The following is a 26,307-nucleotide window of genomic DNA, read 5'->3' as shown; positions in this document are numbered from 1 at the left end:
CTTTCGCTGCTGCCGCCCTGAGCTTGCCCCCCACTTGGCCCTTTTACCCCAAAGCACGAATTTTCCATGACGTTCTTCAGTGAAATATTTGACAACATTGCAGCCCAGGAATTTACAGCCTTCTTCCCCTGCGAGATTTTTGGGAGTTTTCTGGCATTAGCCATGCGCGCTGCTCTAAGGAACATAGACTGCTCTGGACCTGGAGCGTCCTGGCGCTGCCGTTCCGCTCTCGACGCCCCGCCGGCAGCCGGCCGGCCGGCAGCCCTCGGTCTTCCCACAGAGACGAGCTCTGGAGCTCCCGATGCTCCTACCCCCCCCCCCCCGCCTGGACGGCTGCGCCCAGAGAGATGGAGAGATGTTCCTCCCAGCCAGAGGGTGTGTGGGGGGCCAGGTTTTGTTGCCGAGAGGGTGGTGCCCAAACACTGTAGCAGAAAGAATGAGGCTGTTGAGCTCGTCTTCCCCGGGGGGGTGGGGCTCCGGTGGAAATCAGTTCTTCTGAGGTGGTGGAGGGGGGACCGTGTAGAGAGAAGATGAAAATGAATTCTGAGTTTCAAAAAAAGGAAAATATGAACGACACTTCAGGGGCCAGGTATTTTCTACCTCTCCAATGTGAGGGCGAGATGAGAGACAGACGGCCACGCACATACACACAGCCCATGGGGAGAGGGAGCTGGAACCCGGGGAGATCGGAAGGGAGGGCCCGGCCAAGCAGGGAGCTGGAGGTTCTTTCTCAACCGGAAGCAGCAATTTGCCCCCAAAACCTGCACTCGAAGGGTGCCTGTCAGTCCTCCTTTAGAGCTGGCAATGCTCCGTCTATTCCCACGTAGAGGGCATTGGAAATGATGAAAACAAGTGATATTTTTATCAAGAAAACAAAGTCCACTCAGACACTGCAGGACTCAGGAAGGAGGGAGGGAGGGAGGGGCTTTGCGTGCCCGAGGGTGCGGCCCCCCACCCAGGGTCTGCTGAGAAACTGGAAGTGACGTCCTCTCCATGCCTCCTCCCCGGCCCCCAGGTTTGGGTGCTTTGCTCCAGCCGGGTTGCTCCAGGCACCCCTGGAAGAATCCACATTTGGGTGTGTTGGGCAAGCACAGCTTTGCTGGACCCATTCTTGGCACGATTTACTGGAGAGCTAGTCGTTGTGTGTACGTGACACGGGTGAGGGGGACACAGCTCCTGGGAAGTTGGAGCCGGGAGGGGTGCTGGGCAGCCTGCCCTGTGCGGAGAGCAGAGAGGTACTGGTGGCCGGGAGACACAGACATGCTCCCCCTCGCCGGAGCAGACCCAACATGTGGTCATCAGAACCCAGAGACACCTGGAGTCGAAGACACAAAGAGTGAGGCCTTGAGAGAGACAGGCACACACGGATGGCGAGGGTGTCGGGCGTCTGCATGCTGAGGTGGCAGAGAAGGAACAGAGGGAGAAGAGGCAGCTGGGGGTGGGTAGAGAGAGGTGTCACGTGGATGGACAGTTCCTTGGTCTGCTGCTTGGAGGTGGGGACAACACCTGGAAAACCATCCGCTGTTGATGGGGTCGGGCAGGGAGCCTCAGACTGGAGTGAGGAGTGTGTGCGAGGGGGAGCGACACAGGACGGGGGAGAGGAAGAGAGACGGAAAGAGAAAGAGAAAGAAAGGCAGGGAAGAGACACCCTGCCCTTTGGGGCTCCAGGCACCCGGGCAGGCCGTGGCTCCGCTGACACCCAAGTTTCTCAGCGTCCAGTTCTCCTGAGTGTGGGTCCCGGGCCTGCTCGCATTCAGGCCGGGAAGGGTCTGGGTGGCAGCCGCTCTCGGCATTCGTGAGTAAAGGGAGGGACGAGGAGAGCCCTGGCAAGTGATCTGACCTCTAGGTGCCTTAGTTTCCTCATCTTAAAATGTGAATGGATACATTTAGTATCCACCCAGAGGAGAAATGTCGGGAGTACTCCGTGCAGGGTCTGGCTGGGGGGAGCGGTTAGGTGAGGGGGTGCCATTAATATGGGCCATGGCAGAATCGTTAAACAATGACAGACAGACAGACAGACGCACTGGGGAGTGGTTGGGGGCTGGGGCCCCTGACGGGGACTTGGCTCCCCTGCTGGGTGAGCCTGGGCTGGCGGCCTTGGCTTTCTCTGGGCTTGGTTTCCTCAGGGGGCAGGACAAGGACAGTGATAGCACCTCCTTCTGGGCAGGCAGAGGATTACACAAACGGGTCATTGTTGGCCTGGCTGTTGTGGTTGGGGGTGCTTCCTCACTGGAGTTTGGGATGCTGGGGAGATTTCTCATGCTCTTTAAGCCATCCCGGAAAGCCTTCGGACTTGGACAAGTCCCTTCCCCTGTAGATCCTGTTTTTGCCATCAGTGAATTCCCGTCCCACTGCCCCCCCCCCCCCCCCCCGCCAGAGTGGCCGGGAAAGTAGCTCAAAATCCCGGCACCCACTTCAGGCAGCTTAGTGTCGGGTTGGAGGGGAGCCTCCTTGGGCCATTTAATGACTCACAGGGGACTTTCTGACCCAGGGAAGGATGGCGAAGTCTCAGGTGTGCCCTGCCTGGCCCTACCAGCCAGGCACGGTCCCTGCATCAACAGAGCTCCTTGTGGGGGTGGCCACGTGGACCAGGGCCCAACCTCTCAGAGACCTGGGTTAGAATCCCACCTTGTGCCCTATCTGTTCTGTGGCCTCTGTGCAGCTTCGTAACCGCTCTGAGCCCCCATCTCCTTTGAGTGATGGTGAAAATACAGGCACCACTGCCCTAGGGCTGCATGAAGACTAACTGAGAACAGCATTCTTGTTAGAGAGCCACCAAACTCCGACGAGGTGCCAACGCCGTGCCCAGGAGCTGCTCTTACCGAGCCCGCTTCTCCTGCCCAGAGGCGAGCAAGGCACAGCGCAGGCACATGGTGAGGGCACATAAGTGTGGGACCTTTGTACGGCACTTGCCTCCCTCGTCCCAAGGGTGCGTGCGTGGTGCCAACTCTGGGCTGCCGTTGACAAATCCAGGAAGAAGTGGGGAGACTCTCAACCCCCCAAACTCAGAGGCTTTGCTTAGTGCATCCCCAGCTTTCCACCACCAATGATAACAAAGTAACGGACTCTAACCTGTGATGAGTCCTGCCCTATCACCTCACGGGGTGGGGGGCGGGAAGAATTGCAGGCCTCTGGGGAGGCCCCACCAACGTGCACCCCTGCTTCCGGACACGGGTCCCCAGCCATCCAGTTTCTGAGAAATGCCAGGGAGGGTGGGTAGGGGCCTGAACTCTCAAAACAGGTTTCCACTCGCTGGAGGTGGGGAGCTCATTTAGTCCCTAGACTGGCCCCCCACCCAGGCTGTTCAGGAAAAGTCTCCACGGCTGCTCTTCTTGTGGCATGAAATTTGGGCAGGAGGACTAGCAGCAACGCGGCAGGGAGCAGGCCCCTGCCCCCGGAGCGGGCCACCAGGACGGTTCTTTGGAGTGGGGGCCCCTGCCCGCCCAGGCACTAAATCTCTCCCCGGGGCAATTACAGAGCCCTCCACCCAGCAGCCGCGCCTCGCATCTTATGGTTAGTAAACGCCTTGCAGTTTAAAACTTGGGTCTGTTCCTTTTTCCTTTTCTTATTTTTGCCTCTTACTCAGTGTTCACCTTGTTATCCACAAACAGCTTCCCACCCTGTGGAATTCAAAAATCAAATAGAGGTGAAAAAACATACAGCTGGACAGTCAAACGGTCTGGTCCTTTTATTTTGAAAAATAGTTTCTCAGTGCTGGAGACACACCAAACCTGCGAACGAGCGGGCTGCACACAGAGGCTAGTGCGGGTTCGTTCTAAAAAGTGATTTCCTCGGGGCACTCGTTTCCATGCATGCGCTTCGCCCGCTCTACCCCAGCGCCAGTTAATTCCTATCCTGGGTGTTTTTGTCTCAATCATGAACAATTCATTACCTGCAAAATTCTCTCCCTGACATGGGAAGAAGTATGAGACCTGCTATTTTAAGAAGCATAAACCTCAAAATATTTCAAACATTCTGTTATATTGCCAAGGTCAAAATCGATCCTTTTATCTTGTTTCTCCTCCCACCTCCCTTTTTCGCTTTAAAGTCTGAGAATGAGTTAGGTCCGCATGGCAGCTGAGAAAGCTTCCACCGGCCCACCCTCTCCTCCAGTTAAATGGGGCTAAGACCCATTTAATTCGCCATGAAAACTAACTCAATTAGGAAGCAAATTCGCTTTTTACAGAGACCAGTAATAAGTGTTCCAACACTCCCCTCGCCACCGCCCCCAGTTCTCCTCCACGATTTTGCAAAGCAGCATTTTCCGAAGGACTTCGCTTCAAGGTAGCTGCCCTTCGCCACCCCTACCTGCCCCTCACTTCTCTCTTCTGTCTCTCAAAAGCAGCGAGACTCACTCGGGTTTTTCGAGTCTGACTCGAGCATTCTTTCTGTCGCCTCCCAGAACAGAATCGGCGAGGGGCTGGCGTTCGGCCGAGGCGGTGCCTCTCGGACCTTCGTAGGAAGCACGGGACCGGCTTCTTTCCGAGAGGCCGAGCCCAGCGGGGCTCTGGGTGCCCCGACTCCACCCTGGCTGTGATGTGGCTCGGCGTCCGCAGCAGAGGCCCCAGCGGCGGCGGCAGCTGGAGGGTTCCAAGCAAACCCTGCTGGTTACTGCTGCTCTCATAATTGCGACGAAGCAAGCAATTATTTAAACCGCGGTTTGGTCTAATGACGGGTTCTGCTTGCGTGAACGCGCCGTTTATTTTACCTCATCCACCTCCGGAGAGGCGGTGCGCTCCTAGGCGCCGGGCGAGGGGCGCTGGAGCTGCTAATCCCAAAACCCTCCCGCTGGGGAAGGGCCTGGGGAGGTGGGCTTGGCGAGGGCCCCCTTCTCACTGGCGTGGCCCTACCTCGGTGGGAGCAGATTCAGCCTTCTCCCGCACGTGTCTGAGAAGGGGGCCTCGCGCTCGCGGAGAGGTGCCTTCCGCAAGCCAGGTTCGCGCGCGACGCGGGCCCGACGTCCCCCGTCCCACTGCGGTGGGAGTGCCCAGCCTGGGATGCCGCCGCTGCTCGGGCGCTCGGGGGCAGCGGGGAGAGTAGGGAGGGTCTGGACTCTGGACGCAACCTAGGTTGCCGCTAGAGGGTGACGCCTAGATCGGAAGCTAAGGTCCCTGAAACTGGGGAGCCTCGAGCAGGTTTTTTCCCTTGGCAAAACCGGGAAATTTAAATTGCAAGGTTGCTTGGGACGTGTCTGTGTAGGCTACAGGAGACAGCGGACGCCAAAGACTGTGCAGCGACGTGAAGGAGGAAGCACATCGAAGCTCGCTGCTTTGTGCTGTTCCAGCCACGTTGTCGGGGGCCTGGATTATGCGGGGAAACCAGCTCTGTTCCCCCCTTGCCTGTGCCCGTTTAAAGCCAAGCCTGGAGCCAGGGCACTGGATGGGTCGTGCTTGTACCCACTGAAGTCTCCAAAAAGCCGCCTTTTAAGGCGGGCGGAAGGGTGAACTGGGGGTTCAGGGGGGCGGAAGAGGGAGAAGCTCAGACCCAGGACTCCTGGACGACTCTGGTGGGCTCTGATCCCAGGTGGACCCCGAGGGCCACGCGCACCCGCGCACACGCTGGGTGTGTAGGGGGTGAGAACCAGGCACGGCAACTGCGGGAAAGCGGGCTCTGGAAGCCCGCGCACCAAGGAGAGCCCCGGGCAGTTGCTGTGTGGACTTTGATGGACCGCAGAGACACCCCCCTCCCGCCTCCCATCATTGCTCTTCTCTACCAAAAGCCCACCCCAGCAAGCCCGGGCCTCCAACCCCAGGCCGGAAGTTTCAGGCGGCCTGTACCCCCGCCCCTAGCTTCTTCCTTCACCCCGACAGGCGTCCGGCTGAAAGACCTCGCGGCTTCCAACTCAATTAGCTCTCTGCGGAGGCCGCCGCGGGCTACAAGATCCTCCTACAATTAGGGCCGCGCCGGCGTGGGCGGCTGGGCGGGGTGGGGGTGGGGCGCAGGTAAAGAGGAACCAATTTGCCCCGAGGCTTTATCAACAAGTGGCTTAACTAGGAATTTACATGACAACTCAGCACCTCGGTCGGGGCTCAGGCGGGGGCGAGCTGGGAGGACTAGCTGAACCGTGGGGGGAGGGGGGTGTCCTGAGAGCCGGGAGGATTGAAACTTCAAAGCCACCCAAGGGTGGCCTGGGCCTGGGTTTCGCGCGCCGTCTGGGCCCCGGCAAAGGCGGGAGCGCCGCGAGGGCAGGGCCCCGGCCGGCGGCCGAGCGCGGGCTGGTGGGCGCTGGGCCGCCTCTCCTGGCGAAGTAGGTGGCCGTGTATATTTTTGTTCAAGTGGTGTTTATGTTAATGAAAAAAGGATGGAATTACAAACAGCCCACCGATCCCGCTGCGGCCACCGGGGATTCGCGTCCCGGGCCCAATCAAAGGGCGCGCGCGCTGGGCCCGCTCGGGACCTTCAGCAGAAGCCCCACTTCGTCTAACTGGGTGAAATCGTGCCTCCTTCCTCCACCCCCTCCGAATCTGGAACTCTCTGCAATCACCCCTCCTCCCGACCCCGTCAACCGGCAGCAGCGCAATCAGATTTCTGGGTAAGAAAAACCCTAATTTAAGTCCTGCAGCGCCTGTTTTGTGAAAGAACATAAGTGTGGGCACAGAACCGGTGTCCCCCCTCCCCTTCACCGCCCGCCTTTCACTCGCCTCTGCTCTTTTCTTTTTAAAATTATACAATTCGCCCCGGCCTTGACATTTGCTTCTTTGCCCTGATGACTCCCCAGCCCCACCCTCGACCCCCCGGGGAAAAGCAGTTGGTTTTCCAAAGGCCGCCCTAATTTCCCCACCCCAAGGTAATAATTTATTTCTTTCTCAACACCTACATCCCTCTTTTCCGCCGTTGACTGGAAAGGACCGTGACAGCGCTTGTCGGCTGGTGCCTCCTTTTCGTTAGTTAAATGAAAACTTCGGGAGGGAAAAGCGGGCCACCGCTGGAGAGAGCGCCCGACCGCAGCCAGCGGGAGAGATTTTGACCGTGCGCAGGAGAGGGGCCGTGGCCGGGCCGGGGCCGTGGCCGTGGCGGCGGCGGCGGCGGCGGCAGCGGCGCTGGAGGAGCGCTGCCTGGGCCAGGGCCGAGGCGAGCTCTCCGCCCCGTCGTGATCACCGCCTCGCGCTTCCCCTTGGAAATGCAACCCGCCTCTTTCCAAATACTGTGCGGCTGTGTCTCCACTGGCAATGAGAGACGGAGACCGGAGCATGGCTAGGCTAGCTCAGTGGAAAGTTCGGGGCCTTTTCTCGACAATGCATTGCCGCAGCTCGTCACCACGCTCTGCTCGTGTAGACGCTGCTCCTGCCCTTTTGGATCAGTTAGTTCACTTCCCGTTTCAGGTGCGCAGGGCGCCGGGCCGCGGCTGCCGTGCAAGGCAGAGGCCTGGAGAGCACCGCCGCCGCGGCTTCTGACCAGGCCAGCTGGGTCCGTAGCAATGTTGGGGCACCACCTTCCCGGATTTTGAATCTCTCCTTCCCTCCTCACTACAAAAGGGACTCATTACTCAAAAAGGGTTTGAAGGCCAGGCTCACCCTGACCTGGTAATCCTCCTGGCATCCCAACGGGGAACCAAAGATAAAAAAAAAACCTCTCGAGGAAAAGTAGGGGATAACTACCTGGCTGCAGGAGAGTTCTGCACGTAGACTTTTCCTCCCAGGGAAAGAGAGTTCTTAGGATGGCGCATTCTAACCCCGAGTTTAGGTAGAGTTTGGGCACGTGTAGGGGTGAGCTACAAGGAGAGAAGACATCAGTCTGAAGAGTGTGTTCCCCTCCTCCAGGTTGGGGCTCCAGGCCAACCCCTGGACACTGCCGAGGGCCCCTTCCTGAGGGCTGGGAGCTTGGACTCTATGCTTCCTGGGTCTTAGGTGATGGAGTTAGTGGAGGTGTGCCGGGGAGTGTTCTCAACTCGAGATCAGAGGGTCTTGAGGCGGGAGGTGCCAAACTGGGCATGTGGGAACATTTTGGGAAAGACCAGCGCCACGAATGCTCAAAGTCCCCAACGCCTCCCCTCTCGAATAAGAACCACCACGGAGATCCAACAACTTGGGCCTAAGTCGAGGTTTTTGGCACCCCCTTCTTTCAAAGAGCTGCCATTTGTCAAACCAGTGTGCTGAGCTGACACTCCCCTGACGGATATTTGCAGCCTTGACATTGAGCAGCGGAGAGAAAAATCCAAGAAGAAAGCAGGACTGTGGGTGCGTGCAGCACCCTGCACTGCCGCAGGCCAGAAGCCAGCCCCCTCTCCTGCAGGCCATTGGGGGGGGGTGTCACAAGATCCAGCTGGGACGTGCTTTTTATGCAGAAGGGCTGGGGTCGCAGGCCCAGGGATGGGAGACTGGAGCAGATGCTTTGCTGAGTCCCTCCCTCCCCACTTGCCACCCTGCTCCGCTCCACGTTGCCAATTTGTCTGCCAGCGCGTGCTTTACTCTCTCAATAGCCTTCAGCAGGTGCCTGGCCATCCTCCTCTGGTCCCCTTTCCTGCGCCCTCGCCAGTCAGACTGATAGGAGGTTTGTGTTGGAAACACTTCAAGCTGGTGTTTAGTCTGTTGCGATTGGTGGTGAGGCGCCTCCTGAGTGAGCTGAATGCCCAGTTATTGGGCCTTGCATTCTGCCCGTGCTGGTGGTACGGGTGGCTTTTTTTTTTTTTTCTGGGGAGTTTTGGAAAGCAGGGGGCCAGGCACAAAGATGGAGTGAGTCTTGTGAGGGCTTCTCCACAGGGTTAGCAGTCGCCCTCATCCACCCAGAGGGAAGGTTTCCAGGGCAGCCCCCGGCTGAGGACTGCACCAGCCACACTTGGCCCCTGCGCATTCGCTGGTCTTGGTCGCTTGAGCACCGCGGGAGCCACTTTCTTCACTGGCACCACTTTCTCTGAGTCTGGTGGATGCCAGAGCTGAGCCCAGAACCGCCTTTGAGCTGGCAGAGTCCCTCTGCGCGTCCCAGCCATTTATTCCATCCTGCAATTAAACCCAAGGTCAAATATCTCCTTAACGACGCTATCAGGCCAGCGGCTCATTATGGCGTATATTTAGCCATAAAGTATGGGTTGTAGCGAGGAGGAGATGAAAATTATTGTGTTCTGGGAATGAATCCTTTTAGCAGAAACCAGAGCTGTTATTTACCAGGGAGAACTAAGTACAGGCTCCAGCTTCCAGGCGACCCCAGGCAGGGCTTTCCAGGTCCTTTCCTGTTCTGCTTGTGCCCCCACCCCAGGCCTGGCGCAGGGCGCAGCCTCCCTGCTGCTTCCCAAGGTCCCAAAGGTGTTGCCTCGGGGCACACAGAACCGCCAAGGAGCAACATTGCTAAGCAGCAAGAGGGTGCTCATATCTGCCGGCTGGGTCAGCTCCCAGATTTGGAGTTCCCCTCGAACCCACTTGCCTGGTTTGGAGCGGAAGGCTTTTGGTGGGGCTGTGAGAAGGTGGCACAGCAGCCGTGCACTGCAGTGGTCTGGAGCTCGTGCAGGGCCTCAGCGCATCTGGCTTCCAGAGTGGTTTTATTTCTGCTGTGCGGTCTCTCTGCACCTCCGTAGCCATGTGGATAAAACAAGGGAGAAGTCATACCTCCTCCCAGAAAGCTCAAGAGATTAAATCAGATATTAATGGGGAAGCTGCATCCTAGCTCCTGACCCAGGGTGGGAGAATAGTAAATGATAGCCGAAGGAAAAACCACGAGGATGCTGATTTGGAAAAAAAAAAAAAAAAAAAAAAACCTTATAAGCTGTTAGAGTGAATAAATGAATGAAATCATTTGTGTAAGAGGCTGTGGGAGGCTTGAAGTCCACCTGCAAGTCTGAATGGGGCCCAGCCCACCACCAGCTGTGCCTACCGGTTCGGGTAAATTATTTCCCCTGTCGAGGCTCCAGGGTCCTTATCTTTGAACACTACTGACTCAGAGTTGCCAGGAGTAGCTGAGATACGCTCCATGGCGTCCTCCGCAGGGCTCCACGGACGAAAAGATGCTTGAACATGCTCTCACGCCCTGCCTCCCGCTCGGCAGCACCCTGGGTGTCCGTGTTTGGGACCAGAGCTTCCACACACACTGATGCTGCTCAGCTTGGCCCTGGCGGTTTTCAGGGGATGGGAATTTTGTGGGCTTGGACTACCCCAAATTCATCCTCATAGGAAGTGAGTAGGTGACCCACAAGTGACACATTTTGGGAGAAGGGAGTCCCCAGTATAAATGTTTGCCCAAGGCCTCTGAGGGAGCGGATTAATTACAAGGCTAATGGGCCGCACCCAGGGCAGGTGTGTCCTAGAGGAAAGAGGCCGTGACCCCACTCCTGCTGGCCCAGGTCCAGCTTCCCTGGCTTCCAGGCTGGGCAGGGCACCAACATCTCCATCCGCCTCCCCCCGCATGGACGTCCTGCCCAGAGGCTCCGGGGGCTCCTGCCAGATAGATGTGGGTTGTGTTGAGGCAAAAGCAGAGTCCCCAGGCCCCTTGTGCAGAGCCCCCACCCCCACGTACACACACAGATGCCCAACACTGCCTTCTTAGGGCTGCCTCCCACTGTCCCGGGGTGCTGTCCTTTCAGCTCACCCATCTCCTTTCTGCCACACCACCCACCTGAAAACACCTGGCAGAGAGTGCAGGGGTCCTTTGGGACTCCAGCCCTGGCCAGGAGAGGGGTGCCAACTGTCCTTCTTTTCCTTCTTTGTCTATGGTCATTTCTGGAGGTGTTTGCAGGAACAGCTGGGTGGCATGATGACGCTGTGCTGTCACAGCTGTGTGACATTGGCCAGGTCCCACCCACCCCTGAGCCTCTGTTTCTTCTTCTGGGAGGTAGGGGTTCTGTGTCACTCTGCAGAGGCCAGGCCTTCTACCTCTGACATTCATGGGGTGACCCTCCTTCTTAGTTCGATCACCTGGTCTCTTGATGGCACACCACCCTCCCATGGCCACGCCCATCACAGTCGAGAAGTCCGCACCGGGGGCTTTACAGGCATTTAATCCTGAGGTGACTCTGGGATCCAGGCTTCTCTGATGGCTCAGTGGCTGGGGGTGGGGCACAGGGAGAAATTTAACCGATTCAATAATAGGGAGCTCCTATTAAATGATGTTGCAAGGTGTCATTTTTGTTCATTGGTTAATGTCAATACGCCTGTGTTTATTGTTCTGACACAATGTGCATTAAGGGCTTGAGTTTCTTTGGGCTGCACATGCATTACCCAGGAACTCCGAGGGGTGAAGACAGGAGAGAATGATGCAGGCGGCCAAGGCAAAGGCATCACTGGGTGATTCCGCTCGGATTCATTCACCTCAGGTGAGCCCCAAAGCGCCGCCTTAGACAAACTGTGGATTGGATCAGAAGCAGGATTCACCGCGCACGGCTGGCGTCCTTGCTACTGTTGCTGGGAGGGTCTCCCATCAAGATGACAAATGCTCGTAGCCTGACATCCTCTTGGACGCACAGTACCTGTTGCTCACAGGGAGGGAATCTGTGGCCCAAGACTTGTGTTTCATTGGAAGTGTATTTACCGCCCGGCGAGCCAGCTGCTCCGACGGGAGCCCCAAGCACAACACTGTGATTGTGTCCTCGGGGCCTCGAAATTTCAGCTCAGGCACAGACTAAGTTCTTTCTGTTCAAAGATGTTTTTTTTGCACTTTCTTTCCCTCTGAAAATGAGATTGAATGCCTTCCTTGTATCAGGCATACTCAAGCAGTGGAGGAAATCACAGAAAATCCAGAAGGATTAGGCTAACTAAGACAACTTTTTTTTTTCCTTTTGGGATCATTTTTGGGCCTCTTCTCTGGGTTTAACGGATTTCTCCAGCTGGCCTGTCGGGAGACCGACGCCAAGTCCAGCCGGCATTGGGCCACGGCGAGCCCTCCCCTCGGTGTGGAAAACAGGACGACGATCGAGGACAGCAGTGTTTGGGGAGCACTTCCTATGTGTCGGGCACCGGGCGGAGTGTTCTCCCATCTCACTGAACCCCCAAAGCAGCCTTAGGAGGGAGACTTGGAGATTGTTATTCCCCTTCTGCCGATGAGGTCATGAAGGTGCTGAGCAGTCCCGATGTGTCCACGGTCACACATTTCCGAGCGGTAGAGACAGGGGTTGACGTGGCGTCTGGTCCCAGAGCCTCTGTCCTTAGGAGACCTGGTTGTCCACTCATCTCCACCACTGACGCTGAACATAGATGCAGTGTGGGGAATTCTGCGCATGCGGGATGAAGGGCCGTGGTCGACTGTGCAGGGATGTGGGGCCTGGCTTGGGTAGATGTTAAAGTAAGTTGCCTAATTTCCATATCTGAGTTCGTGGCTTTCTGAAAATGGTTGACTTCAGACCACTCCAGAATCACTCCTGAAGTTCTGAAAATTGCTTTCTAATAAGTGTGTCAGGGGATGTTCTTATTTGTGTTTCAGTGTTTGTGAGACACCTGGAACATCTATTCTTGATAAGGGCACTTTTCCAAACAGGATCACAGTCACCACCAGCTCCATCCTTGTCTTTTTTTAAGTGTGTTTTATTGATTATGCTATTACAGTTGTCCCAATTTCCCCCCTTTGCTTCTCTCTGCCCAGTACCCCCCTTTCTTCCAGCCACCTACCCCCCTTATTTCATGTCCATGGGTCATGCATACAAGTTCTTTGGCTTCTCCGTGTCCTATCCTATTCTTAACATCCCTATGTCTATTTTGTACCTACCAATTATGCTTTTTAATACCTGCACCTTTTCCCCCATTCTTCCCCTTCCCCCTCCCAGCTGATAACCTTCCAAATTATCTCCTCGATTCTGTTCCTGTTCTGGTTGTTTGCTTAGGGTTTTTTAGTTGTTGTTGTTTTAAGATTCAGTTGTTGATAGTTGTGAACTTGGAATTTGTTGCCTTTTTAATGTTCATAGTTTTGATCTTTTTCTTTTTCTTAAATAAGTCCCTTTAACATTTCATGTAATAATGGCTTGGTGATGATGAAGTTATTTAGTTGTACTTTGTCTGCCAAGTATTTTATCAGCCCTTCCATTCTAAATGATAACTTTGCTGGATAGAATAATCTAGGTTGTAGGTCCTTGCTTTTCCTCACTTTGAGTACTTTTTGCCTGCCCCTTCTTGCCTGCAAAGTTTCTTTTGAGAAATCAGCTGATAGTCTTATGGGAACTCCTTTGTAGGTAACTGTCTGCTTTTCTTTTGCTGTTTTTTAGATTCTGTCTTTATTTTTAATCTTTGGCATTTTAATTATGATGTGTCTTGGTGTGGTCCCTTTTGGGTCCAACTTGTTCGGGACTCTGTGCTTCCTGGATTTGTATGTCTGTTTCCGTCACAAAATTAGTAAAGTTTTCTTTCATTACTTTTAAAAACAAGTTTCCAATTACTTGCTCTTCCTCTTCTCCTTCTGGCATCCCCATGATTCAGATGTTGGCACATTTGGAGGTGTCCCAGCATCTTCTTATGCTATCCTTGGTTTTTTTTGAATTCTTGTTTCTTCTTGCTGTTCTGGTTGAATGTTTATTGCTTCCTTATGTTCCAAATTGTTCATTTGAATCCCGGCTTATTTCCCTTCACTGTTGGTTCCCTGTGGATTTTTCTTTATTTCACTTAATGTAAACAGTTTCTTCCTTTATGTTGTTGCTGTACTCAGTGAGTTATTTGAGCGTCCTGATAACCAGTGTTTTGAACTCTGCATCTGATAGGTTGGTTATTTCCATGTCACTTAGTTCTTTTTCTGGAGTTTTGTTCTGTTCTTTGATTTGAGCCATATTTCTTTGTCTCCTCAATTTGGCAGTGTCCCTGTGTTTATTTCTGTGTGTTAGGTAGAGCTGCTTTGACTCCCTGTAAAAGGCACCTGTAAACTGTGTGGAGTGGAGCCACGGTGGGGCAGCCGGCTCCGACACCTTGTGGCTCCGTGTAGGGGAGGTCTGGGAGAGGGGACTGTGCTGCTGCCTGGGTTCTGGGGGTTTGCCCAGCGCTCACCCCATTTCCAGCCACTTCACCCACTCACCGTACATGACTGGCTCCCTTCTAACTGCTGCCCTGGTGCTCATTTCCAGAAGGGGTGGGTTTGCATGCGTTTTAAGACCCTGCAGCCTCTTTAAGTGAAATTTCCTGAAAATCTGGCAGTTTCTTCTGCCACCCCAACCCCCACTGGTTTTTACAGCCAGAACTTATGGGGATTTATCTTCCTGGTGCTGAAACCCTGGGCTGTGCGGTCTGCCCTGGGGCTGGGCTCACTTGCTCCCAAGGTGTCCCTCCCAGTTTTTATCCATCACACGTGAATGTGGGACCGCCCGTGCCAATTCCACCACTGCTGCCACCTCTCTGTGCCACACCGCGTCTCCTTGCGTCTCTGCCCTCTTTCTGAGTCCCCACCCTTCCTATCCATCGGAACGATTGGGGCTTCTTTAAATCCTTGGTTGTCAGACTTCCATACAGCTCAATTTTCTGACAATTCTGGATGATATTTGTTTTGAGATTTAGTCGTAATTCTTTTTGTGCTTGTGCAAGGAGGTGAAGCATGTCTACTTATGCCTCCATCTTGACCAGAAGTCCCCATTGTCTTTTAAGGTACTAAGTTAAATAGGTACAGATGGGGTTTACTTCAAAACAATCCAGGGGTAAGGGGGCATGGGAGGGGGTAGAGAAGAAATGAGATTGAATGTGAGTTGGTAAATTGTTGATGTTGGCAATGGGCAGATGGGGATTGGTTATAGTAATTTCTGTCCATTGGTATGCTTGATTTTTTTCCATGGTAAAATATTTTTTCTAAAAAAATTAAAATCACTTTTCTCAAGCTCTTAGGAACCAACATGGCAGGGAGGTGGATGGGAGAGAAAGTATGCAGAATTCACTGGTCAGAGGATGAGCATAAACACACACATACACAGAAGAACAGGCATGTCAAGGAATCCAGGCATTTGAAGCTAGAAGGAAACTTGAGATGGTTGTGTTTCTTTCTCTCATTTTACAGTGAGAAATACGAAGACCAGGAAGGCTAAGTGGCTTATCCAATTTGGCACAGCAGCGGTAGTTATTATGCCAGGATGAGAGTGCAGAATGACATAGATTTCTGGTCCCCTTTTTTTTAAACCATGTCAGGTGGCAGAAGAAAAGAATTTAGTACTTGCTGGTCTGTGAAAGCATTGAAGCAGGCAGTCCACCAAGCCCCACACTCACCACTTGGGTGAAAAGGACGAGCAATGCAGTGAGTCATGATACCAGGGTGCTTCGTGGTCTTGTGGCTGGAGCTTGTAGGTGGTGGGCTGGAGTTGCCTGTTTTCTCAGGATGTTTTGGGACCTGCTGAAATATTTGTGAATGCTGTGGCCAGACACTGCACAATTCTACCCTCTTTATCTTTTCAGACATTCCCATCCTGGCGGGTGATATGATGCCCTGGAAGCATTTTCCGTGGAATGGGACATAATGCAAGGGGTTAGAGGCTTCCAAACCACCAGACAGGCTGAAGAGGTGTGTTCTAGCTGTGCCTCCAGAACTGACTCTGTAACAACATGGACTTGACCTGCCAAGGGAGTGGGGAGCAACGTGTTTATCTCAAACAGGAAGCAAGGGGTTGCCACTGGACCTACTGGATTCGAGAATATAGCTATGCCTGCAATCCCACATCAGGACGTCACCACTCACCTGCTTCTTGAGTCCCCAGTGCAGGTGACTGGCCGCTGGAAAACTGCTGCAGAAAACCCGGAGTCTCCTTGACTGTGTGACTGTACGCACTTGCAGAGCCCTATGGAGCTCCACTCCAGGCTGCCTCCCTTCCACATATGGGTTGTGGGCAACTGCATTTCACTGGCTCAGTCTCATTCACATCCAACACTTGGGCTCCAAGGGAGTCTGGGAAGGCAGCTTTTTACTTTCCAGATCAGGAAGACACATGAGCAAAGAGGAGTGGATGCTGGGAGCCAATCATATGCAACACACAACGTAGGACCCTTTCTCTGTGTCCAGAGAGGGCTCTGTTCGCAGCACCTGCTGAGCACCTGTCCAGCTGCCTGTCACCAGCTGCAGGAGCCAGCCTCTGTCTCCCTGTGCCTTATCCATCTCCTGTCCCCAGCACATAGCACAGTAACAAGTGCATACTCAAAAAGGACATATTAGTTTTGTTCTTTAAAATCCTCACCTGAGGATATGTTTATAGATTTTTGAGAGAGAGAGAAACATTGATTAGTTGCCTCCTATACATGCCACGTCCGGGAATTGAACCTGCAACCTTTTTGGTGTATGGGATGATGCTCCAACCAACTGAACCACCTGGCCAAGGCAAAAAGGGCACATTAGCTTTGTTTTTAGTGTCATTAATTCTTCCATGATATACCCATTTATTCATTCAACAAATATTCACTAACATCAGGCATTGCCCTGGTGGTTAACAAGGGGCTTCCAGTCTGGTTGGAAGAGGCAGACAATTAGCAAAAAGAAAGAATGAATCAACAGGAAAGCTAGTTTCAAACAGAGTGAAGGGCCATGAAGAAAGTGAAACCAGGCAGTGATATAGAGTGTGAGAGAAAGGGGGTGCATCTGAAGTGGTGCCATGTGAACCAAGGCTTAGATGATAAGGAGTGGGACAGGCAAGGGGGAACAGCACATGCAAAGGCCCTGAGGTGGTCTTCCAGGATCCGGGGGAGGCCAGTGTGGCTGGGATGGGGGAAGTAGAGAGCAGAGGAGGCGGAGAAAGTAGAGCAGGATGTGGGAAAGGTGGGCAGGGCCCAGGGTGATCCTACTGGCCTGGTGGGCCATGAAAAGTGGATTTTATTCTAAATGTGATGGTCAACCATGGAAGGTTTTTGATGAGGAGAATGACATGCTTTGTTGGTTGTTTTAAGACACGTCTGCAAATTCTTTGATGCTCTTTCTCTCAGAAAGGCTGCAAGGTCTATGTGTCCCTCCCTGGAACCCAGTCAGGCCCTTGAGACCATCTCAACACATAGAATGTGGCAGACGAGACACTATGTGACTTCCAGGGCCAGGCGGGAAAAGGGGGTTGCTTCTGCCTGCTTTTTTGAGGACACGCCTTTGAAACCTCAACTGGCTTTGTAAAGAGTCTGGGTATGCAGAAACCCCACGCTGGAGAGACTACATGGAGAGGCCTCATAAAGATGAGAGAGGGGCCCGGAGTCCCTGCCACTCCAGCCCCTGCTGTTCAAGTCTTCCCAGCTCAGATGCCAGACATGTGGGGGAAGAAGCCTCTAAATGACCCCAACCCAGTCCCCTTGTGACTGTGACCACATGAGAGACCGTGAGCCAGAGCCACCCAAGCCCAGCCCCACTCAAATTCCTGACCCACAGAGACTGAGCAATAATAAAGCCTTGACGTCTCTTTCCAGAGAAAGGATCTAGAAGCTTCCAGCCTTCTTGCACGAATTGTTATGCAGCAATAGATAACCAGAAACAATCTGATTTGCATTTTTAAAGTAAACTTTTTGTTGAAATATACCCTAGATACAGCTGGACGAGTTTTCTGCAAGGCAATGTGCTCTATCAGCAGCATGAACATAAGTCACACTGTCCCCATCCCCCAGGAGCCCGTTGTCCCTCCTTCCAGTCACTGCCACCCTGCAATGGACCGAGTGTCTGTGATCCCTCGAAATTCCTGTGTTAAAGTCCTAACCCCCAATGGGATGGTATCTGGAGGTGGGGCCTTTGGAAGGTGACTAGGTCAAGAGGGCAGAGTCTCTGTGAATGAAATGGGTATCCTTATGGAAGAGACCCAAGGGGCCTCCCTGTCCCTTCCACCAGATGAGGACACACGAAGCAGGCACCAGCTGTGAACCAGGAAGCTGGCTGTCACCAAACACTGAATCTGCTGGCACCTTGAGCTTGGACTTTCAGCCTCCAGGACCATGAAAAATAAACGTTTGTTGTTTAAGCCCACAGTCTATGGCCGTTTTTACATTTTTAATTTTATTCTTGATTTTAGAGAGAGGGGAAGGGAGGGAGAAAGAAAAGGAGAGAAACATTGATGTGAGAGAGAAACATTGATTGGCAGCTTTCTGAATGCACCTCGACCTGAGACCGAACCCGCAACGCAGGCGTGTGCCCCCACTGGGAACCAAACCAGTGACCTCTTGGTTTGCAGGATGATGCCCAACCAACTGAGCCGCACCAGCCAGGACTATGGCATTTTTGTATAGTAGCCTGAGCTGACTGCGACACACCCAAAGGTGACCACTCCTCTCACGGGTCACAGCAGAGTCCTGCCTCATTTTGACCACGGCGCAAATGGCATCATACAGAATGTGCTCCTTTCCCTCTGTGCTATGTGCATGCGACTCACCCAGGGAGTCATGGGTCATTCATCTCCATTGCTGTGTGGCGTTCCATCACACGGTGTGACTCATGATACGACACAAGCTCCTTATCCATCCCACTCCTGAGGGACATGTGCTTGTTTCCGGTTCAAGACTATCATTGAAAGTTCTGTTACGAATATTTTAGAGTGTCTTTTGGTGAATACAAGTGTGCATTTCTGTTGCATATTGTTTCTGTATCTCTTTTTTAAAAGATTTTTATTTATTTATTTTTAGAGAGGGAAAGGAGGGAGAGAGAGAGAGAAACATCAATGTGCGGTTGCTGGGGGCCATGGCCTGCAACCCAGGCATGTGCCCTGACTGGGAATGAAACCTGCGATGCTTTGGTTCGCAGCCTGCGCTCAATCCACTGAGCTATGCCAGCCAGGGCTCTGTATCTCTTAACATGTAAGAGACCATCCTAAAATTTAGGCTTGAAACAACAACCCTGTTCTTTCTCGGGATTCTGTGGGTGGCCTGGGCTCAGCTGGGTAGTGTGTAGGCTCTGCATGATGCTCAACCCGCACCCACTGGGCTGGACATCTGCGCAGCTCACTCTCTGGGCTGACAGCTGGCGCTGGTTGTTGCTGGGAGCTCAGCTGAGACTTTTGACCAGAGCGCCTCAGTTCTCCCTCCTGGGGCCTCACCCTGTGGCTTCAGCTTCTACAATTAGGGTGCCTGGATTTCCAGAGAAAGGAGGTAGAAGCTTCCAGCCTTCTTTTTAAAAAAATATTGTATTTATTTATTTTAGAGAGGGGAAGGGAGGGAGAAAAAGAGAGAAACATCAATATGTGGTTGCCCCTCGAGTGCCCCCTACTGGGGACCTGGCCCGAAACCCAGGCATGCGCCCTGACCAGGAATCAAACAGGTGACCTTTTGCTTCACAGTCGAGTGCTCAGTTCACTGACCCACACCAGCCAGGGCTCCAGCCTTCTAAAGACCTGGTTCAGGTGTCCAGCCATCATCCTAATGGCCAGAGCAGGGAGAGGGCCTGCCTGGACTTGAGCTTGAGAAACAAGCTCCATCTCTGGATGGGAGTGAGGGTTTAGCAGGTGCCTCGGGGAGGGGGGGGGTGGCATTGTGGGGGACCATTTTTGGAGCTCAGGAAGTTGATGGCCACTAGAGGAAGACCACTCTCATTGCTGTGAAGAGTGGATTGTGTGCTCTGAGTCCACTGGCCCTTCTCACCCTGACCTCAGCCCCTGCGTGAATGGCCTGCCCACTCAGGGCTTCTGGGTGTGAGCACTGAGCAAGCAGATTCAAGACCACCCTGTGGCCTGCATCCTGATAAATGGGCCAGAGAAATCGGCTTCCTTTGGATCCCTGGCTCCTGCACAAACCAGAGTGTGGCTGCTCTATAGAAACGGTCCACGCTCTTCCCCAAGTAGAGATCCTGCAGTTCAGCACTGATGTGAGCAGTTCAGTGCCAACTCTCACATTTGTCCAGTGTGGTGCTGTGAGGATATTCATCACCATGGGGCTTGCAGAGTCTAGAATGAGGTCACCTAGGTGAGCCTCTTGTGGAATAGACAGGAACACTGTGGGGTATGTACATGGTGGAGTACTATGCAGCACCGAAAACTGAACGAAGATACAGCAACATGAAGAGATTCTAGACATTAGACCTTTAGAGCCAGGGTGGGGGCTGTGCAAGCCAATGGTGCAAGCTGAGGTTCTGGAGCTGGTGAGGGTTCCAATCCCCACGTCCCCAGTGGCCATGACCTTTGACAAGTGACGTACCCTCTCTGGGCATTTGCATCCTCAAAAATATTCAGGCAGGGGCTCACTGCATGGATGTTGGTAACTACTAGCCTTTTCCAAGTACAAACAAGAGGGGCAGAGAAGGTGGCTGGACCCCAGTGGGGACAGCACAGCTAGGTGACCATATGTCCTGGGGCAGAACAGATCCATGCCTAGAGTCCTGGCTTCTTATCCAGCTCAGACAAAGATGGACAAAGAAAGTGGCTTTCCAAAAGAGAGAAACAGACCCAGGGAGGAGAACACCACATCAGGACCCCGAGACACAGAGAGAAGCCGTGTGACAAGAGAGGCAGAGATCGGAGTGATGACTCTATGCCGAGGATGCCAAGTGACACCAGCACCTGGAGGAAAGCTCGGGGTGGATGCTCCCCTGAGTCTCCAGAAGGACCGACCTGCCGACACCTTGAGTCCAGGCTTCCGGCCCCCAGAGCTGGGAGGGAGTCAGCGTCTGTTGTCTGAAGCCCCCCGGTTAGCACTGCTCTTTAGTGTCAGCCCTAGGACGTGAGTAGAGGCTTAGATGATCTCAATGCATGTGCTTGTTAAATAAGCGATGTGACAGTGTATAAAGCAGCAGGCAGTGAAGACAGTGCAGTAAGTTGTGGTGGTTAAAACAAGATAGCTATAACATCTATACCTTTTATGTTCTCATAAAGATAAAGGTCTGAGCCTATGTGGGTTTCTCTCATTTTATTTCATTCCTTGAAACAACAAACAATGTGGCTAAAACAAACTGAATTTTTTTTTCATGAAACAAACAGAAAGGGTTCAATGACTTAAATGGATAAACCATCCCACCAGCGTGGAAACGGCTTGGGCTCTAGACAGCTGTGTGTGTGTGTGTGGTGTGGTGTGTGGTGTGGTGTGTGTGTGTGGCAGTGTCTGTGGAGTTTGGGGTTTCGCTCATTTTGCGGGCAGGGTGTGGAAGGCTTTTCCGAGAAGCGCTCACCAGCGTGCTCGGTCAGGGCTGCAACATCGGCTGCTCCCGCACTGGCTCCGGGTTCGAACCCCATGCGCCAGTGGCTTTGCCTCCTGATGGCTCTTGGAACCCAGTTACAGCAGGAGCCTCCCCCCTTGGGGACAGGATTCCATCCTTGTGGCCTGATTTGTCCCTGAGTCTCAGGACCTGTCAGTTGGAACCTCAAGCAGCTGACCCTCCTGCATGGAGCAAATAGCACCCATGTCTTTGAAAACTGACCAGTGCTCCTGGGATTCCTAAAACGCTGGGGGTCCTGATCTCAGCATTCAGCACAAACTGATTCATTTAGTCCCCTCAGCAGTTCTAGGGGGCCGGTTATTTTCTTCATTATCCCTGTTCTACAGAAGAGAAACTGAGGCACGGGAGGTTGAGTCGCTGTCCCCCAGTGGTACTCGCAGGACCAGAGCTCAGAGCTCCCACTGCACCCAGCATGCAGTGCTCAGCTCTGCGGCTTCTCAAAGGCTGGGGAAGGGGAGGTGGCAGCACAGAGGGCTCAGAGCTGCTGAGAGGCAGCAGCCCAATGGCCGCATCCTTGGCTGCGTCCCCACGTGTCCTCAGGCCCAACTCCTTTCCAGCTGGACTTCAGCTGAAATGCTACCTGAGCAGAGAAGGCCACCACATCTCCAAGGCACCTGCCCCAGCGCTCACCATTTTGGTGCACAGTTTTGTATAGCGTTGATGCCCCCTCTGGGAAGGCCATGTCCTGAGGGCTGGGAATGTTCTGTCTTGTTCCCCTTGGAGGCCACTTCCCTGGCAGCTTGGCCGTGCTGGTTCTGATGTCCTGGTCCTGCTCCTCATTGAAGGAACAACCACCCCGAGCCATAGGGAGCTGATGGAGGCACAGGGGCAAACCAGGTCCTGACCTCGGGATTCTGCGGAGGACGTGTGCAAAAGCAGCTTCGACAACTGCTGCCACTCGTGTGGCAACTACTAAGTGCCAGGCACCGTGCGTGTTGAATTGAACCCTTGATGAGAATCCGACAGTTGGGGTGTGGAGAGGCCATCACCTGGCTCGGGCCCTCCCTTGGACTCTGGGCGGGCTCTGTGATTTCCTCTATCAGGAGGGGACAACAGAAGTAGTAGGATGTGATTCCTGAGGCTTTGGGACGTTCCTTCTTGGAACCCGGCCTCCATGCTGGAAGGAAACCCAAGCAGCCTCTTGGGAGCCCACGTCGGGAGGCCCCCCACACCCCTGGCTGCGCTCTCAGCCAGCTTGCCAGCCACGTGAGCCTACCATCACGGAAGCACGTCCATCCTGCAGCCCGGGTCACCTTCCCAGCAGAGGTGGCAGAGACAGTGAGTTCTCCTACTGAGTCCTGCCCAGATGGCCCATGTGTGAATGAAATGCATCATGTTGTTTTAAACGCCACATTTCAGGGTGAGTGCTTATTACAGAAGCCCACACAGTCTTTCCACAGCCTCTCACCGGGTCCCGCAGCGTTCCGCTCTGCGGTGCATGCTCACGGGAGAAGTCACAACCAAGGACAGAGATTCTGAAAGGTTCTTGTCTGGAAGGTTGAAACCCACAAAAATACCTCTTTTTCTTATCTTCCCCAGAGGATATTTTTTAATCCATTTAGAGAGAGAGGAAGGAAGAGAGAGACAGAAACACCAACGTGAGAGAGAAACATCGATCAGTTGCCTTGTTGTGTGCATCCCTACCGGAGATTGAACCCACAGCCTGGGTGTGTGCCCTGACTGGGAACAGAACCTGAGAACTTTTGGTCTGTGGGACAGCGCTCCAACCAACTGAGCCACCCGGCCAGGGCCTCAAACACATCTTCATGTCAAAAAGCAAAGAGTACTTCACTTCGGCCCTCAGCAAAAACTGAGTGCAGAAGAGAGAGCTGGACGGGGTGGGACAGAGGGTGCCCCACCTGGAAGCGCGTCTGTAGTTCTGTGGGCGTTTTCCCCTCTGAGTCTGACACACCCCACCTTAACAGACACGCTGTAAAAATTAGTTCCATATCATGGTGGATTTGGTTTGCGATCATTCCATTCAGATTAAGGTATCAGATTTATTTTTACATTAAGACATCCGCTCCCAAAATGAATATACATGTATGTAAAAGGGAAGGGTTATGTATACATACCTTCCATCAGAGCTGTGTTTTGGTTGGGCTTCGGCAACATTTTAAAAAAAATGAGGCACCGTAAGCAGGTGCTATGAAAACAGCTTCTATCTTTCCTTTGCCCACAGCCAGCCCCAGGTGGTCCCGGAGCAGAGGGCCCCGGAAGCATGTGCAGAGCAACGTGGTTTTCATACGCTTTTGACGGCAGCCACCTGCCCATCTTGGGACTCTGTCCCACTCCCCTGACACTGAATCTCAGTCCTCCAGTACTTCACTTCCAGTGGCCAGTCTGGACAACTTGTCCCTGACAGCCAGGCCAGTTAGACCCCAAACAAACATTCAGAAGCAGCTGCCAGTTTTTATCGTGCTGTCACTGTGTAGCACGCACTGTGTTAAGAGCTTTGTGTGGCAGAAGGTGTATCATTCACCCTCATTTTATTAAAAAAGAAACTGAGGCGCAGAGAGATGAGTAGCGTGCTCAAGGTCGCACAGCTGGGAAGGAGCAAGACGAGAACCCTCCTTCACGTCCTTCCTCCCACACCCCAGGCAAGGAAGGAGGGGGCAGATGGGAGAGGCGCTTTTCTGTCCTTAGGGAAGAGCGGCTCTCTAAGAAGCCCAGCCAGGACACACAGGAGGGTTCGCAGGGCTTTGCGTCGTTGTGGTGAGCCCTGGTTCTGGAGACAGATTGGGTTCAAACCTCTCTCCACCGCACACTATTTGTGCGACTGTGGGCAAGCTCTACCACCCACCATGTCTGCTTTCTCCTCTGCACCACGGGGTCGACTCTGGAGGGTTATGAGGATTAAGTGGGCCAGGATGAGTGAATTGTCTGGCACAGGGAAAGCCGTCACTGTTGCTCTCAGCTTCACCAGCCGCCCTGTGACATGCAGACTGGTGTGCAAAGGGGAGCAGAGCAGGGGGCGAGAGGGCCCGGGTCCGAGAGCCCTGCGGTGCCTCCAACCCACCCTGGAGCCATCCATCCTGGACTTGCTTTCGAGGGTGTGAGCATGTGACAGTAAGGCTCTGGTCGTTCAAGCCACCACGCTCTGTCCTCCCCCTAGCAGCTTTATGTGACTCGCAACTGGGTGTGTATGGGTGCCTGGCCTCTTCCACACTTCCTTGAGAGGCAGCAGATCCGCAGAGGAGGGATTAGGATGCTATGGTAGGAATGCAAGAGAAAGCTTCTGAGTTCCAGAACAGGCCCTCGGAGTCCGTGGCATCCAGTGGTCTGGAGGCTCTGAGACCAAGTTCTTCCTCTGTTCTAAGCACCCGCCCTCACATACCATGCGCAAGACTGCTGAGGCAGGCATGGAGGGCCCCCCAGTTCCCAGGCTGAGGGACTCACTGCTCACACCCAGGACCTGGGCATGGAGAAGAGACACCTGGAAGGAGTGAAGAGGCTGCCTGGGATGCGGGCCAGGGTCCTCAGCGTGAGCCGGGTGGGTGGGTGCCGGTAGGTGCATTCATTGAAGCAGGGGCATCGGAGGACTTTGGGGCTGGAAGCAACTACCCTAGGTCACTGGTCCATTCTTACACGGAACCACGCTCCTCAGCAGATAGAAGGCAAGGGTCTCTGAGAAAAACACAAACCCTAGTGTATGAGAGTCTCGTGGCTGCCCACACAAATGACAGGTGACTTAAAACAACAGAGATTTATTCCCAGAGGCCAGAAGTCCAAACTCAAGGACTCAGCAGAGCCAAGTCCCTTCCGGAAGCTTTAGGGAGGGTCCTTCTGCCTCTTCCAGCTCCCTATGGCTCCAGGTGTCCCTGGGCCCGTGGCCACATCACTCCAGTCTGCTTGTCTTCATGCAGCCTTCTCATTTTTCTCTGTGTCTTCTCCTCGCCTGCCTCTTAGAAGGGGCTGTCCTGGGGTTTAGTGTCCACCCTCACTCAGGATGACCTCATTTCAAGATTCTTAAGACCCCCTTCCCAAGTAAGGTCACACTCTCAGGTTTCAGGAGTGAGAACATGGGCGTATCTTTTGGTGGAGGGATGCCATTTAGCCAGCAACAGCTCTCAAAGACCTTCCTCACCTGCGTTGAGATGGTAGAAGCTGTAGCTGAAAACTGTTCTGTCTCATATGCCTGGAAAAAAAATAGAGTGTGAAGGGGAGGGAGAGGATGGAAGACGTGTGGGTCTGGCTGCTGCAGTAAAGGTCCAGAATGACATGCATCGAAACAAGAGAAACTACACATATATTGTGGTTAGATAGATAGATAGATAGATAGACAAGACAGAGAGATAGAGACCGAGGTAGACATATAGAGAGATTTAATTGAAGGAATTGGCTCATGCCATCGTGGCAGCTGGCAAATCTGAAACCGGTGCAACAGGAAACTTAGGCAGGAGCCGATGGCATGGTCTTGAGGCAGAATTTCTCCTCCAGGAAACCTGTTTCGCTCTGAAGGCCTTCACCTGATTGGGTGAGGCTCACCCGGACTAAGGAGGGTCACTTCCTTTGTCTAAAGCCACCTGACAGCGGATGCTAACCACGTCCACCAGGTGCCATGGAAGCAACACTGGAGTGTGGCCAAGCCCTGATCATGAACCCGATCATTTCGGGGTCCATCACACCGTGCCTAGCTGTGTCCTTCTTCCCTGCAGGGACCTGGGGACCTGGCAGGGCTGTGAGCTGCTCTGCTGGCGTCTTCCTTCAGGCCTGTCCACTCAGACCAGCCACTGAGAATTATCTTGAGACGAGGATACATCAAGGTTGTAACCAATCATTCTCCAAGTCTGAGTTTGTCAGTTTGACCAAAAAAAAAATTAGAGATGTGACAATTGGCTGGCCTTTCCGCCACCAGGAAAGTCACACGTGGACTGACTTCTCATTAGAGCTGGACCCCGCCTGTGGGCTGATGGTGGGGCCAGCGCGCACACGCAGAAAGAAGGAAACCAGAGCCATGCTTACTGAGCACTTAGTATGCGCCGGGAGCCTTTAATCACACCACTAGATACTACCGTGCCCATTTCAGAGATGAGGAAACTGAGGCGCCAACAGGTTCAGTACCTTGCTCAGAGTCAGGTAGCCAGCACATGAGGCAGCCAAGATTCTAACCCAGACCCTCTGGCTCCAGAATCCATTTTCTTGAGCCTGTAGAACATACCCTCATAGGATGGCAGTCTCCGCCCCTGGGTCGGACTCAGGAGTGACAGCAGGGGTGGGACACACACCTGGAGCCTCAGCCCCGGCCCGAGGTTTCTCTGCTGGCAAATTCTTCCTCTCACTCTCAAGGCTGCGTGTCCTTCTCCAAACGGACCAACCCTCCTCTCTCTTCTCTGGAAT

At 53.6% G+C, this 26,307-nt stretch overlaps 1 long non-coding RNA gene across 1 annotated transcript; it reads left to right on the top strand.

Annotated features, from left to right (window-relative positions):
- Nucleotides 1-4,901: 4,901 nt before the first annotated feature.
- LOC118497567 lies at nt 4,902-25,132 on the top strand. The gene is made up of 3 exons (XR_004900092.1): nt 4,902-5,228; nt 12,117-12,123; nt 25,121-25,132. It is a non-coding gene; the product is annotated as an uncharacterized LOC118497567 (long non-coding RNA).
- The last annotated feature ends 1,175 nt before the right edge of the window (nt 25,133-26,307 follow it).

Source organism: Phyllostomus discolor, chromosome 12 (assembly GCF_004126475.2).
Source record: "Phyllostomus discolor isolate MPI-MPIP mPhyDis1 chromosome 12, mPhyDis1.pri.v3, whole genome shotgun sequence".
Taxonomy (NCBI): domain Eukaryota; kingdom Metazoa; phylum Chordata; class Mammalia; order Chiroptera; family Phyllostomidae; genus Phyllostomus; species Phyllostomus discolor.
The sequence above is the reverse complement of the archived record's forward strand: the minus strand, read 5'-3'. Positions and strand labels throughout refer to the sequence as shown.